The sequence below is a fragment of the Marmota monax genome, unplaced genomic scaffold, assembly GCF_021218885.2.
Source record: "Marmota monax isolate L192 unplaced genomic scaffold, Marmota_monax_Labrador192_F-V1.1 WCK01_AAM20220418_F8-fsc00005, whole genome shotgun sequence".
In the NCBI taxonomy this organism is placed as follows: Eukaryota; Metazoa; Chordata; class Mammalia; order Rodentia; family Sciuridae; genus Marmota; species Marmota monax.
In genome coordinates, this window is record NW_026692254.1 from 12,179,174 (window position 1) to 12,191,764 (window position 12,591).

At 43.8% G+C, this 12,591-nt stretch overlaps 1 long non-coding RNA gene across 1 annotated transcript; it reads right to left on the reverse strand.

The window, feature by feature from the left end:
• Window positions 1-5,981: 5,981 nt before the first annotated feature.
• LOC131423903 (uncharacterized) lies at window positions 5,982-8,180 on the reverse strand. Its single transcript, XR_009226044.1, has 2 exons — window positions 8,042-8,180; window positions 5,982-6,383 (listed from the first exon to the last, which is right to left on the reverse strand). It is a non-coding gene; the product is annotated as an uncharacterized LOC131423903 (long non-coding RNA).
• Between the last annotated feature and the right edge of the window lie 4,411 nt (window positions 8,181-12,591).

A 12,591-nucleotide genomic window follows, 5' to 3' on the forward strand; every position in this document is an offset into this window, starting at 1 on the left:
CCAAGGAATGCCCCTCACCGAAAGACATGAAGATGACTGTCTGCTCTGTAATCCCCAGGAAACAGCTGGGAGTACCCCAGAGGATGTTCTACCCCATGCAGTGCTCGGCTATACCCAGGGTAGAAACTGCCTCGTAAGGAAGAATTCTCAGGGGAGGTGAGTGTGGCACAGGGTCTCAATCTCATCAGACAGAGCAGGAGACAAAGGGACATTCCAGCAAGCAGAACATATACTCCTTCCACAAACACTGACTGTAGACTGCTTTGTGTTGGGCTTGCTAAATATTGGTAAATCACCTAGGAATAAGAGATGAACTTTCTCACCTGGTGGGAGGAAAGACAGGAAGGAGGCAGCTACCAGGTAGCAGAGAAGTTGCTACAATGAGAAAGCATAGGAACCCTGGGGTCCAGCCACTACCCTCTGGGACCAAGGGATGAGGAAGACTTCAGGGAGCACCTACTATGGGCAATGGGCCTGGGGATGTATCTCACGGCCCAAATAAGGAGGGTCATCATCACGGTTTTATGGCCCAAGAAACTAAGATCACACATCATCTCCCCAAGGCCATACAGCAAGAAAGGAACCAGCCATGCTACAGGGAAGCTGGGTCTGACCCCCTAAGTCTGTGCATATGTGGGACTTGCCTTCAGAGGGACAGGAAGATCAGAGTTATCAGGAAAATGGGAGTGCCCACAGGCATCCCTAGAGGTCATCGAGAGGGTGCAAAGAAGACCATCCCCTTGGGCCCCTTCATCTCTGGCCTGTCAATCACACAAACAATGCAAGGGCCACAAAGGGAAGTGGAAAATGACCACTTCCTCCTTCCCAGCTCCCTTTGTCCTGGCAGAGCCATGGGGCCTGCCTCCCTCCTGAGTCCCTCTGTCCTAAGGGAATCCCCATTCTTCAGATTCAGGTCCAAGTTTGAGGTATGAATTTTTGTTTGTTTGTTTTTCTGAAATAATGAGGACTGAACCCAAGGCCTTGCCTATGTTAGACAAGTATTCTACCACTGAGCTATACTTCCAGGCCCTGTGGTCTGCATTATTTAATTTCCAGATATTGATAGCAGCATCTCAACCACTAAAATGAGAACTTACTGTAGGAACTAGATCAGGAGTGTATGAGTCATGTGTCCTCTACTCTGACCAGCTGGACAGCCCTTTATTGAGCAGTTAAGAAGAATGACAGAAGGAGGAGCCTGGAAAGAGAAATGGTAAAAGCCATGCCTGCCAGCTATGGGCCTCCCAAGACCACTGTGAGCACCTCAGAGGAAAGTTTGTGGTTGTGAGCAAGTGTTAATGGTTCTGTCAGTCCAAGATCCATTGCCATGGAAGCTCCTATGTTCTGGAAAAACAGTTGGCCCTGATCAGTAATGTGAAAGCTAAAAATCCTACCTGATGACCACCATGGAATAGAAGACCCCCATGGGTCAGAGCATTTGCCAAATATGTGCTGCAGGAGATGGATTTAGACCCCTACAGTTTCATTCCACTAATGGAGCAGACCAGATACCTTTGGAGAGCCATGGGCAGAAATGAAGAATGTGAATAACAGAGGAAATGGTGACAGGAATGGTGGGACTTGACTTGGCTGGAAAGCTGGGCACACCCGAGTGGAGACTCTAGAGACCGGCCAGAGGGCACACTGATCAACACAAGCTCCAAAGGGTTTTGGATTCATGAGGAAGAAGAAGTTGTGGAGTTGGGCCCTGATAAGTGAAAGGCTCAGGAGAGAAAAAGAGATGGTAGGTGAGGAAGCTGAGTGGACAGCAATCTGTCACTGGGGCCATGGCGCTGCAGGCACTCCTCAATTCCACTGTTCCCCCTCCTCCACCAGGAACCACTGTCCACGGTGTTAGGCATGACACTCACCCAGTCATTGCATCTGCTCTGTGACACTGGTGAGATGGGGCCACTAGAACTGTTACAAACTGGGCATCAAATCTAGAGGGGCCCAGATCTTCTGGATGCAATCAGTATTAACTTCAAGGAAAGTGCATTTGGGCCCTTGTTCCCAGTTGGTCTGGTTGTGTAGTGGTCAGCCCCATCTGCTGAGGAGGAAAGGCTTGGTGCTTTCAGAGGACATTCAGTGGCTTTGTTCTCACTTAGAGTCTCTGAAGCTGCACTTAAGTTATAAGAAGAAAGACATAAAGAAAAAAAAGACCCATAAGATGATATGAAAATGCACAGTAAAGTTTTTTTCTTAGATTGAGCCTGGGAGAGCTTTTAATTGCCTTTGTATTCTATATATTTTAAGCCAGTAAAGAAAGGATGTGAAAAGTCAAGTAAGGGGCAAATTAAAACCCTCTTAGATGATTGAGTTGGGGGCTATTCTTTTGGGCTTGGTACCAATTGTAAACCTGTGAGTTAATAATCTTACATTTCTATAGTAATAAATATATTAATTCTTCCCTTCATCATAACCCAGTTTTGTGATGTGTGTGTTTGCCCTCTGGGTAGAGGAAAAAATCCAACCAGCTGCCTCCCAGTGCACAGATGGCTGACTTCATTGGAGCAAATCCCCAGTCAGGCTATCATACTGGATCTGACGTGTCGGGGCAGTGTGGGACGGGGGTCTTTGAAGCTTTCCTCATCTTAGATGTCAGGAAAGCCAGAAAATTTACAACAGGATTATTCAATGTTTTGCTTTGTTTGTTTGTTACACATAGGAGATAAACTCAATAAGTTGCTTTTGACTAACCAATGATTTACTACTCCTTTCAAAACTACTATCTTGACTGAATACTTCGTTCTGTAGTTCTAGATTTTTTGCCAAGGGTTGTGATCTGTAATCTGAAATTCAAAACCTACTGCGACACACTCAACAATAATAAATGATAAAGTTGAGTTTAGCACTTTTTCATCACATCAAGCTTAGCAGGTTCTAAGGGGTTGTGAGTCCAACCCCTAATTGCTCTCTGGATTTCTGTTCTGAGATGTGTTCTCTTCTTCCCATACTCACTTTCACCACTGTGACCCAATTGTTCCCTCCCCAGAGGCTGAACCAATCTGATCTTGGACTTTGAAACTCCAGAAACGTGAGCCAAGTAAACCTCTTTACTGCATATAGTTAACCTAACTTGTATAATTTTTATAGCCGTAAAAAATTGGCCTAACAGAAAGATGGCCTGAAAGAGGTACAGGAATCTCCACTTGTACTAAGGGTGAACCAAGTAATGTGAACCAACAGACCTAGCCCACTCATCTATCAACCCATCCAACCACTAGAGACTCTGCTGAAAATATAAGGAACATTTGTTAAACATATCTGTCAAAGGTCCCTTAAGACTCACCTTAATCCCTTCCAAGGGAATTTCCCCCAGTGACCTAAGGACCTCCCAGTATTCTCCACCTCTTAAAGATTCCACATTCTCTCTCAACACCATCACCCTGGGGTCCAATTTTCAGTACATTTGGGGCTATTTTTTATCTGAAGGGTACTACTAATGCTAGGAAAGTGGTAAAAAAAAAAAAAGAAGGGGACAAAAAGAAGAATTCAGGACCCTTCAAGAGTAGAAGCCCTAAAGGGTGGGAATCTTTGGGGGCTAGGATATCAAAGGATAGTCATCTAAGGGAAAAACAAGAAAATTAACCCTTACAGAGACTGCACCCTGACTTCAGTTTTCAGGTTGGCTCAGGAGACCTTGATTCATGATCTGGACTGAGGAAAATTTGTATGCCATTAAGTTGCCAGAAGCAATTGAGAATTTTCTTTAAAAACAAGCGAACAAAAGCAGTAACCTATGCTTCAAAGTATTTCTAAAAACAATTGTGCATATACAAAATACAACATACAATAAAATATAACCAGGCATTCAAGAAGACAAATCAACACAAATGAAAACTAGCAGAAACATTGAGCAATGGAAATAAGCTCATGCAAGTCCTAGAGAGTAAAATATCACATATACATTTTTAACTAATGTGAACCAAAAAAAAAAAAAATTAACTAGCTGTGCTTGCTACTTTCAAGGAGGAATGAGCAAAAGATTGGGAATTTTGGTGAACTTGAAAGTGATCTTGTTTGTTTTCGTGTGTGTGTGTGTGTGTGTTTAATGGCACAGCATAAATGAAAGACAGACTGAAAAGCTCTATGCTGCATGACTGCATTCATATGATAGCCTGCAAAAGGCAAAACCATACAGACAGAAAACACACTGAAAGTTGTAAGATTTGGGGGGTTGGGGACGAGTTGACTATGTAGGGGATGGCATGGCGCAATTATAGGAATCTCTACATTTTTCAAAACCCATAGATAGAACTGTACTCACAGAGAGTATGCTGTAATAGATGAAAATGTTTAAAAATCATGCAGGAGGCTGGCGTATCCCAGGACGGAACTCAGAATGTGACAAGAGACTCTCACTGCATACAAATGGTCACATGGCCTTTGTGCAGGGATGGGGAAAGCAACTGGTCTGAGCAACAGGGAAAATGGTATTTTGATGGGAACCCTTAAGAGTTCAGATAGAAGGAACTGCACTCCAGTTAGAAAATTTATTTCAAGTAAGAGTAGGTCAGCAATTTTGAAATTGTCTTACATCTATTCTGGGGTTGAACACAGAGATGAGGGCACTTTGGGTGGTAGCAGCTGGTATCTTGCATCTTACTGGGAGTGGAGGGGTACAGGTCTAAAAGGTGGAGGTGAGAATGTGACCCATAGCCTGGCCACAAGTCTGAGACAGGAGACCTTGGTGTGGATTCATGCTTGGCTCAATATGCAGATAGAAGGGCAGAGTGAAATCAAGAAAAAAAACAAACTGATTTCCAAATGGGTAAATGTACACACACGTACTTCCTAGCTCTGTCCATTGAGACTGGCTGGAAACAGCCACACCCCAAGTCTCAAGGAGCACACCCCACTCCCAGATCTTTGTTTTAGATACTGTTTTCCAACAAGGAAACAGGACTCCTCAGAGAACTGCTAATTCTGGGGCATAGCAGCTGGGGCAGTAGCCCTGGGCTTTGGCTTCTCTAAGGTAATGGAAAGCAGGCAAGGGAAGAGAGAGAGGCTGAGGAACATCTTTGCTCCCCTACAGCCTGAGTTAGGGGAGGCTGGGTGGTGTGGATGTTTGCACAGATGTCTGTCACCTCAGAAGGGGAATCCTTCTGACCCCCAGATCATGAAGTCTCTTCATTCACCAGAAGCACAAGGTTATTGTAATCAGGCTGGATAATGCAGAGAAAACATCATCCTATACCATGTTTCTATGAATGAAATTGTGCATACATCCCCAAAATAGGAAGACAGAAGACAGAGTGGTCAAAAATACATATTTTTAATGTGGATATTAGTGAACAAAAATCTTTGTTCTTCCTGGCATACTCTCTCTACTAACAGTGAGTTTGTAATCATTGTGACAGTAAGAGATAGGATTTCTCCAACGTGGGAAGAAGGCTGCAAAATGTTAGTGCATAAGCACCTCAGGAAAGCTGAAAGGTTTTGCTTTTAAAAAATAATATTGATGAATGCATGACTATAGCACAAATTTCCAATTGTTAAAAAGAATTTCTATTAAAGATCACTAGTGATATATCCAGGATGGAGCCGAAGACTTGAATTAATATTGTCACCATTTATAATTAGATGCTCTCTTTTGACCTCTTTCTCATAAGTTCTACATAAACAAAGTGCTAGCCTTTGCCTGAAAGCTGCAAAAATGATTATTTCCATAATTAAAAATAAACTGCATGTTATGTTTTGGATCTGGACTATCCCCCAAAAGTTTATGTCCACTGTGCAGCAACATCCAGAGGTAGGGTTTGGGGAAGTGATTAGATCATGAGGGTTCTGACCTCATCAGTAAATTAATGCATTTGATGAATTGATAGTTTGAATGGACCACCAGGACGTGGTGGAAACTGTAGACAGATGGTGTATGATTGGAGAAAGTAGTCCTCAAGGGCCTTAAGGACTTGAGGACTATATCATATCCCTGGTTCTACATGTACTTGCTCTCATGTTTGTGTTCTCATTCTCTCTCTCTCTCTCTCTCTCTCTCTCTCTCTCTCTCTCTCTCTCTCTCCTTCATGGTTACCAAATGCTGAGCAGCTTTCCTCTGTCAGGTTTCTGCTTTGACACCATCCAACCGTGGACTAAAATTATGAGCCAAAATAAATCACATAATTTGGTCACAATGATGAAAGGCTGATTAACAGGCTGTGTAACATTTTTATTTTTCTTTTCCTTTTTTTTTCCAGTACAGGGGTGCTTGCTCAACCACTGAACAACATCCCCAGCCCGTTTTATTTTTCATTTTGAGACAGGGTCTTGCTAAGTTGCTTAAGGCCTCAATAAGTTGCCAAGGCTGGCTTTGAACTTGTGATCCTCCTGCTGCAGCTTCCCAGATTGCTGGAATTATAGGCATATTCCACCACGCCTGGCTGGTTACAATTTTTAATAAGAAGAAAAGTTAATACCATTGATTCATCCTGTTTACTTTCTCATTACTTCCTTATAGAGTAAAATCTTATAAAGCTATGACATTTTTCTTATAGTGCATTGTCTCAAGACATTGCATACCTAGGTAGGTACAAAGGAAGAAGAAGACATTCAGAGATTTACTATCAGTGTTACCTTCCCACATTGAATGTTATTCCCTTCTTGTTCCAGTATAAAAAAATACAAATCAAATGCACAGATATTCAATTTCCAGTGTTTTAAAATGTAATGCTGGAGCTGAGTGGTAGAGCACCTTCCTCACAGGTGTGAAGCACTGGGTTTGATCCTCAGCACCAAATAAAAACAAATAAATAAAGATATAGTATCCATCTACAACTAAAAAATTTTTTAAATGTAATGCTGCTTATGAAAATTATTTTGTATAAGGTTGTATGTGCATTATATATACAAGGCAAGCTGAGGTTTCTCCTTGGCTGCCAGTACACTTAAATCCCTTTGGTCAGTCCTGCTAGGAGAAACTCAACAATAACCCTTCCCCCAAGTGGTCCCTGGAAAACTCTTATTCTCTCTCCCTCTGCATAGCCACTCCTATATCCACTCCAACCATAGGGACATGCTCCTTCACAAAATCCCCCAAGGTTGCCTTAGGCCTAGCTAAAGCTTCAACTTGGATCCATCCCATAAAAGCCAGTGACAGAATGCAACTGTGCTGGCATCATGGAGACTTTGACAAGATGGGACCACAGCTTTCCTGACCTAGTAAACTACTCCTTCTACTTTTACCACAGTTTGCAAGATCCAAAAGTTGTCAATGCCTGATCTGCATGTATCACCAGGCCACCTTGCAGGCCAAAGATTTGCATAAAGTGCCATTGGGGTCTCATATTGACTTGAACTACCTTCTTCCAGGGCTACCTTCCAAAAGCCACAGGATGATGACATCCACAGGACCATAAGGTGGGGGCACACTCAAAGGGCTTTGGAAACAAATAGCCCTGGATTCAATCCCAGCCTTGTCAGCTGCACAGGTGGCCAATTGTGGCTTTAAAATGACCACTTGGGCAAAAGAGAAAGGCCAAAAGAAATGCTGCTTACCAGCTGGCTTGATCCTAGGGATCTGCAGCCTCAGAGCCTGCTGTGGTACTGAGCTGCCCTCTCCCAACATCAGCTCAGAGTGAAGCTCCAGGAAAGCTGGCATTTCTGCAGAGCTTCTGTGACCTCATCTGACCAGGCACAGTACCCTGTGCACTGATTGCAGACCCATGAAAGTCACAGTGGGGCCCAGCCTCTACACAAGCATGAAGAGTCCCTAAGAGCAGGGCTAGATCTATTTTCCCTCCATTCATCTCCTATCTATGTTGCAGCTGGAAGTGAACATTTGTTGATGGAAGAAAAACAGGGAGGGGAGCAAGAGATGAAGCAGGGCCCATGCTCAGTGAGCTCATAGTATAGTGAGGGAGACTCAGCCAGGGGTAGAATGAACATGTGCATCAGACATGTTTCATGGGCACTACAGAGGCAAATCCAAAGGGATAGAATGAAAGACACTACTACTGGGGGACATATTGTGCACTCTAAGCAAAATCTGATACTAGAAAGTGGCACTAGAGAGAGAGCACACTAGGAGATATTTCCTTACCAAGGTTGAGGTCCTGGAGGAAGCAAGCACATATGTCTCCATCCCAAGCTTGGAAGCTGCCTAGACTCCCCCAGCTCAGCTACTTCATGGAAGAAAATCATCCTCAGAGGTATGGATCTGCATAGGTGACCTGATTCTGAAAACAACAACAACAACAAAAAAAAAAAAAAACGAATGCTCAATTAAATTTGAATTTCTGATAAATAGTGAATACAATTGTTAGTATAAATATGTTCCAGGCAATATCTCAATGATATTTTGGCATTTTTATCTGAAATCCAGATAACTGAACATCCACTATTTTCTCTGGCTACCCCAGCCTAGGTGACTCCTGAATGGCTGGTGTTCTCACCAACTATCTGGGCACAACGGTAGAAGATGGGCCCTCCCTGCTTATGTTGGTATTAAGTCATTTTGAAAACTTCATCCTAAGAATTCATGACCCAGTGTCTTCAAATGGGCCTTCTCATGAGAGGGCAAGCAAGACCGGATAAAGGGAAAGGACTTCAGAGAACACCTTCGCTGCATGAGAGGCCTGAGCTGCCCTGACAGGCCTGCTGGGGAGGGGGCTTTGCAGGGTTGGAGGTGAGAGGAAGCAGTAAGCACGACTGCAACAGTGTGGGTGACCACACATGCATTACTAGGGTGCCCAGTGGCACTGAGCTCAGAAGGGCTATGTACTTGTCAGAGCCCCTCGGAGCCCCCACAGCCTTGGAGCACTGAGGCCCCCTCCCCTCTGGCATGGAAAATGACTCATATCTGAAGAATGGGCTGATCAGTGGAGAATTTACCTTTCCAATAGTATCTGAGACAGGGTACATAGGCAGGGAGAAGCCCACCTTCACACCTGCCCGAGGTGTGAAGTGCCTTAGGGCCCGAATCCCAGGCAAGACAGCCAAGTACCAGGCTCTCAGACAGCCTCCACAGGAAGAATAAAGAAGTTTAATGCCCTGGGGGGCTGAGGATTTAGCTAAGTGATAGAATACTTGCCTACCATGTGCAAGGCCCTGGGTTCAATTCCCAGCAATGCAAAAAAATTAATTAATTAATTAATTAAATGCCCTGGAAGCTCTTGCTGAGCACAGAGGTGTATGTGTGTGCCTTTGTCTGTCTCTTTCAGTGTCACCATGTGTGATTATCTCTGTGTGTGTGTGTGTGTGTGTGCCTGTCTCCACATGTCTGCATCTGCCAGCATGTCTGCATCTGTGTGTTGGTGGGTGCACACATGCTTGTGCCCCTGCATACAGCATGTTTTCTTCCTCCATAGCTGCCCCTGGAATCTTTGTCTTTGATGCTCTAGGAGGAAAAAGAGGCCAATTCCACATATCTTGTAGTTGTAGGCAGAAATCCTGACAGCTCTCCTCTCTAACCAAAAGATAGATTATGGGAATTCCCTTCAGTCTTGAGATGCAGATGCTTGTGACCCTGCAGCAGGCAGGGGCAAGTTGGGGAGAGTAGGTTCAAGGTGAGTCACACTCTTAGCCATAGCCCAGACAGCTCCTTGGGCCAAAGCTGGGGCTCATTGGGCTGTGAGATGCAGGAGTTTGGGTTTGTCTGGAACCCACAGTAAATAAACAGGAAATTCCTAAGTGGCTCATGAAAATGACTTGCCAAAGTCTGGGTGAAAATGGATCATTTAAGGAAAAACAGAACTCATAATTCACACTTTCTTTCCAGGCTCACTTTTTTTCCAAAGAAATGTTTTCATAGAGTTATGAATGGTTTTAAAACATGTATAATAGAAGGATGTGAAAAGTCAGCTTCAAAGGAATGGCATGTGATTTAGCTAAGAAAACAGGCTGATGCAGGGAGGTGGGGTCTGGACACCCACACTCAAGGCAGTTGCAGACTGTGGTGCTCTGTCTTTCTGGCTGCCTAGGTGTGTATGAGCAGGTGTGAGGATATTTATGGAGGGTTTTCATACAGATAGGAGCATACTGTGCACATATCAGAATATCCTGATCTGCTCCATTCTGTTTTCTGGAACAGACACTCGAGACTGGGAAAATGAAGGATACTCTACTGAAGTTGTCCCTATTTGGTGGGCACCAAGTATTTCCTAACTTTTGTCACAAGCACTGCTGTCATGAACAACTTATCATTTGTCTTGACTCAATTATGAGATCATCTGCAGGATGAAACCCTACAGAAGGAATCACTGTGCCATGTGTGTGCAAGCACATTTGAGTGACATTCCTGGTGCCATGAGGAATGGAGGTGAGCAGTCACCAAGAAGTCCATCCTGAGCAGACACCAGCCATGAGGCTACTGACCTCAATTGCATGCTCCACTGAGAGCAGAGAATCAGGGCCAGCATGCCCTAGGAAGTGACATGTGGACACCTATACCCAGCATTTTCTTAGAGAGGATTAGGAGAGGAGAGCTGGGACAAAACTCAGTCATCCAGTGAGGCTATGTTGGTTCCTATGAGGCTTTGCTCGTTTGAAATCTGACCAAGAGGAACAGAGAGGAGCACCAAGTCCAATCTCCCTATTGACCCTTCAGCACAAGGGGCAAGTTGTGGCTGGTGAGGACCAACTATTCCAAGAATGAGAGTGGGAAGAAGCTGCATTCCCTGCACCTAAGAGAAGAACAGAGTAACCCAGCTTAAGCATGACTTCTCCACCCTTGTGCTATGATTTGAATATAATTCGTCCCTTCTGAAACTCATGTTGAAATTTGCTACTGTGGTGATTTGGGAAGGTGGGGACTTTTCAGAGGCGAGTAGTTCATTAAGAGGGAGTAATACAGTTCTTGCAGGACTGGGTTAGCTGGCACAAGAGCAGGTTGTGACACAGAAAGGCCAGTCTTTGTGTTTCGTCTCTTTTGCACCCATCTGCTTGCCCTTCTGCTTCTGTGCCATGAGTTGAAGCCACGCAAGGCCCTTACCAGAAGCTAAGCACTTGCTGGCACCATACCTTTGGACTTCCCTGCCTCCAGAACCATCAGCCAAAATAAACCTCTATTCTTTATAAATCACTTAGTCTCACACATTATATTATAGCAACTAAAAATAGACTAAGACATTCATTCTCTTACTCCTCAAGCTCTGATTTATCCCATTCAAAGTTGGCCACAGAAACTGAGCCTATCTTCTGTTTATTCCACATCCTTGTCAAGGGCCAAGCTACTCTAGGACAAGGTCTGCTGTGGACAGAATTTGTGGTCATAATGGGTAACTATAGGCTCCAGCAAGAAACCTGGGTACCTTCTGCTTCTTTAGAAGCCTGTGCTGGATGCCTCCAAATACTCATGAATACTCCCATATTCATGCTTAGTGCCCAAAGCTGAGCAAGCTGTAGTCTGGCAAACTGTAACAGTAGAGTGGCCTTATTCTGAGACTGATGGGACTTTGGCTCTACATGGATAACCAGACGCATGGTCTGGGCCCCATCACTCATGGTTTTGTCTTCATCCAGGGTGGTCTGGAAACTCTTAAGAAACACAGTGATGGCTCTTGCTTCCCACCTTCTGCTTCTAGAACTTCCTCCTACAGAACATGTGTCTATTGTACATCTGAATAGTGAGAGAGTTGGTGAGATGAACTATCTCCTCTTTAGAAATCTATTTTTAAAATTTTGAATACAATAATAAAGCGTACATTCTCAAACCAAAATGGAATCAAAGTAGAATCAATGCCAAAACACAATAGGAAGATCTATAAATACTGAAAGCTAAACAATATCAGTCTAAATAGTTCATGTTTTGAAGAGGAAATCTCAAAGAAAATTTTAAAGGATATGCAAACAATCAAAAATTAGGAAGATTAACGGTACATGTCAACTTGCCTGGGTCACAGGATGCCCAGATAGGTAATTAGACATTATTTCTGGGTGTGTCCATGAGATTGTTTCTGGAAGAAGGTAGCATTTGAATTGTTAGATGCTTGACACAGGTAACTCTCTCAATGTGGGGGGCATCATTCAATCCAGTGAGGACCTGAATAGAAAAAAAAGTTAGAGGAAGGTTGGATCAACTTTGCGTGAGTGCTTGAGCTAGATAGGTCTTCTCCTACCCTTAGTGCTCCTGATTCTCAAGCCTTCAGACCTGTACTGGAATCTGCACCATCACCTCTCCAGCTCTCAGGCATTTGAGCGACACCACTGGCTCTCTGACCCCCATCTTATGGTTGGTGTATTTGGAGACTTCTCAGTCTCCATAACCATGTGAGCTAATACTCATAATATTACCATAATGATATTACATCTACATATGTAATATTTTTATATGGAGAGAGAGAGAGAGAGAGAGAGAGAGAGAGAGAGAGAGAGAGATTCCATTGGTTTTGTTTCTCTGCAGAACCCTGAGCAGTAAAAAATGAAAACACAGCACATCAAATAAGCTAAATGCAGCTAAAGCAGTGCTGAGTGGGAAATTTACAGCATTAAAAGTTTACAGTAGGAAAAAGGAGAGGGACTTCAGGCATGACAGCATGAGTTGCTCCTTAGACCCACACCAGTTGTGTTGGTCAGCTTCCCATGGTTGTAATGAAAAACCTGAGAAGATAGTTAACTTATAAAGAGACAAGGTTGACTTTAGCTTGAAGTTTT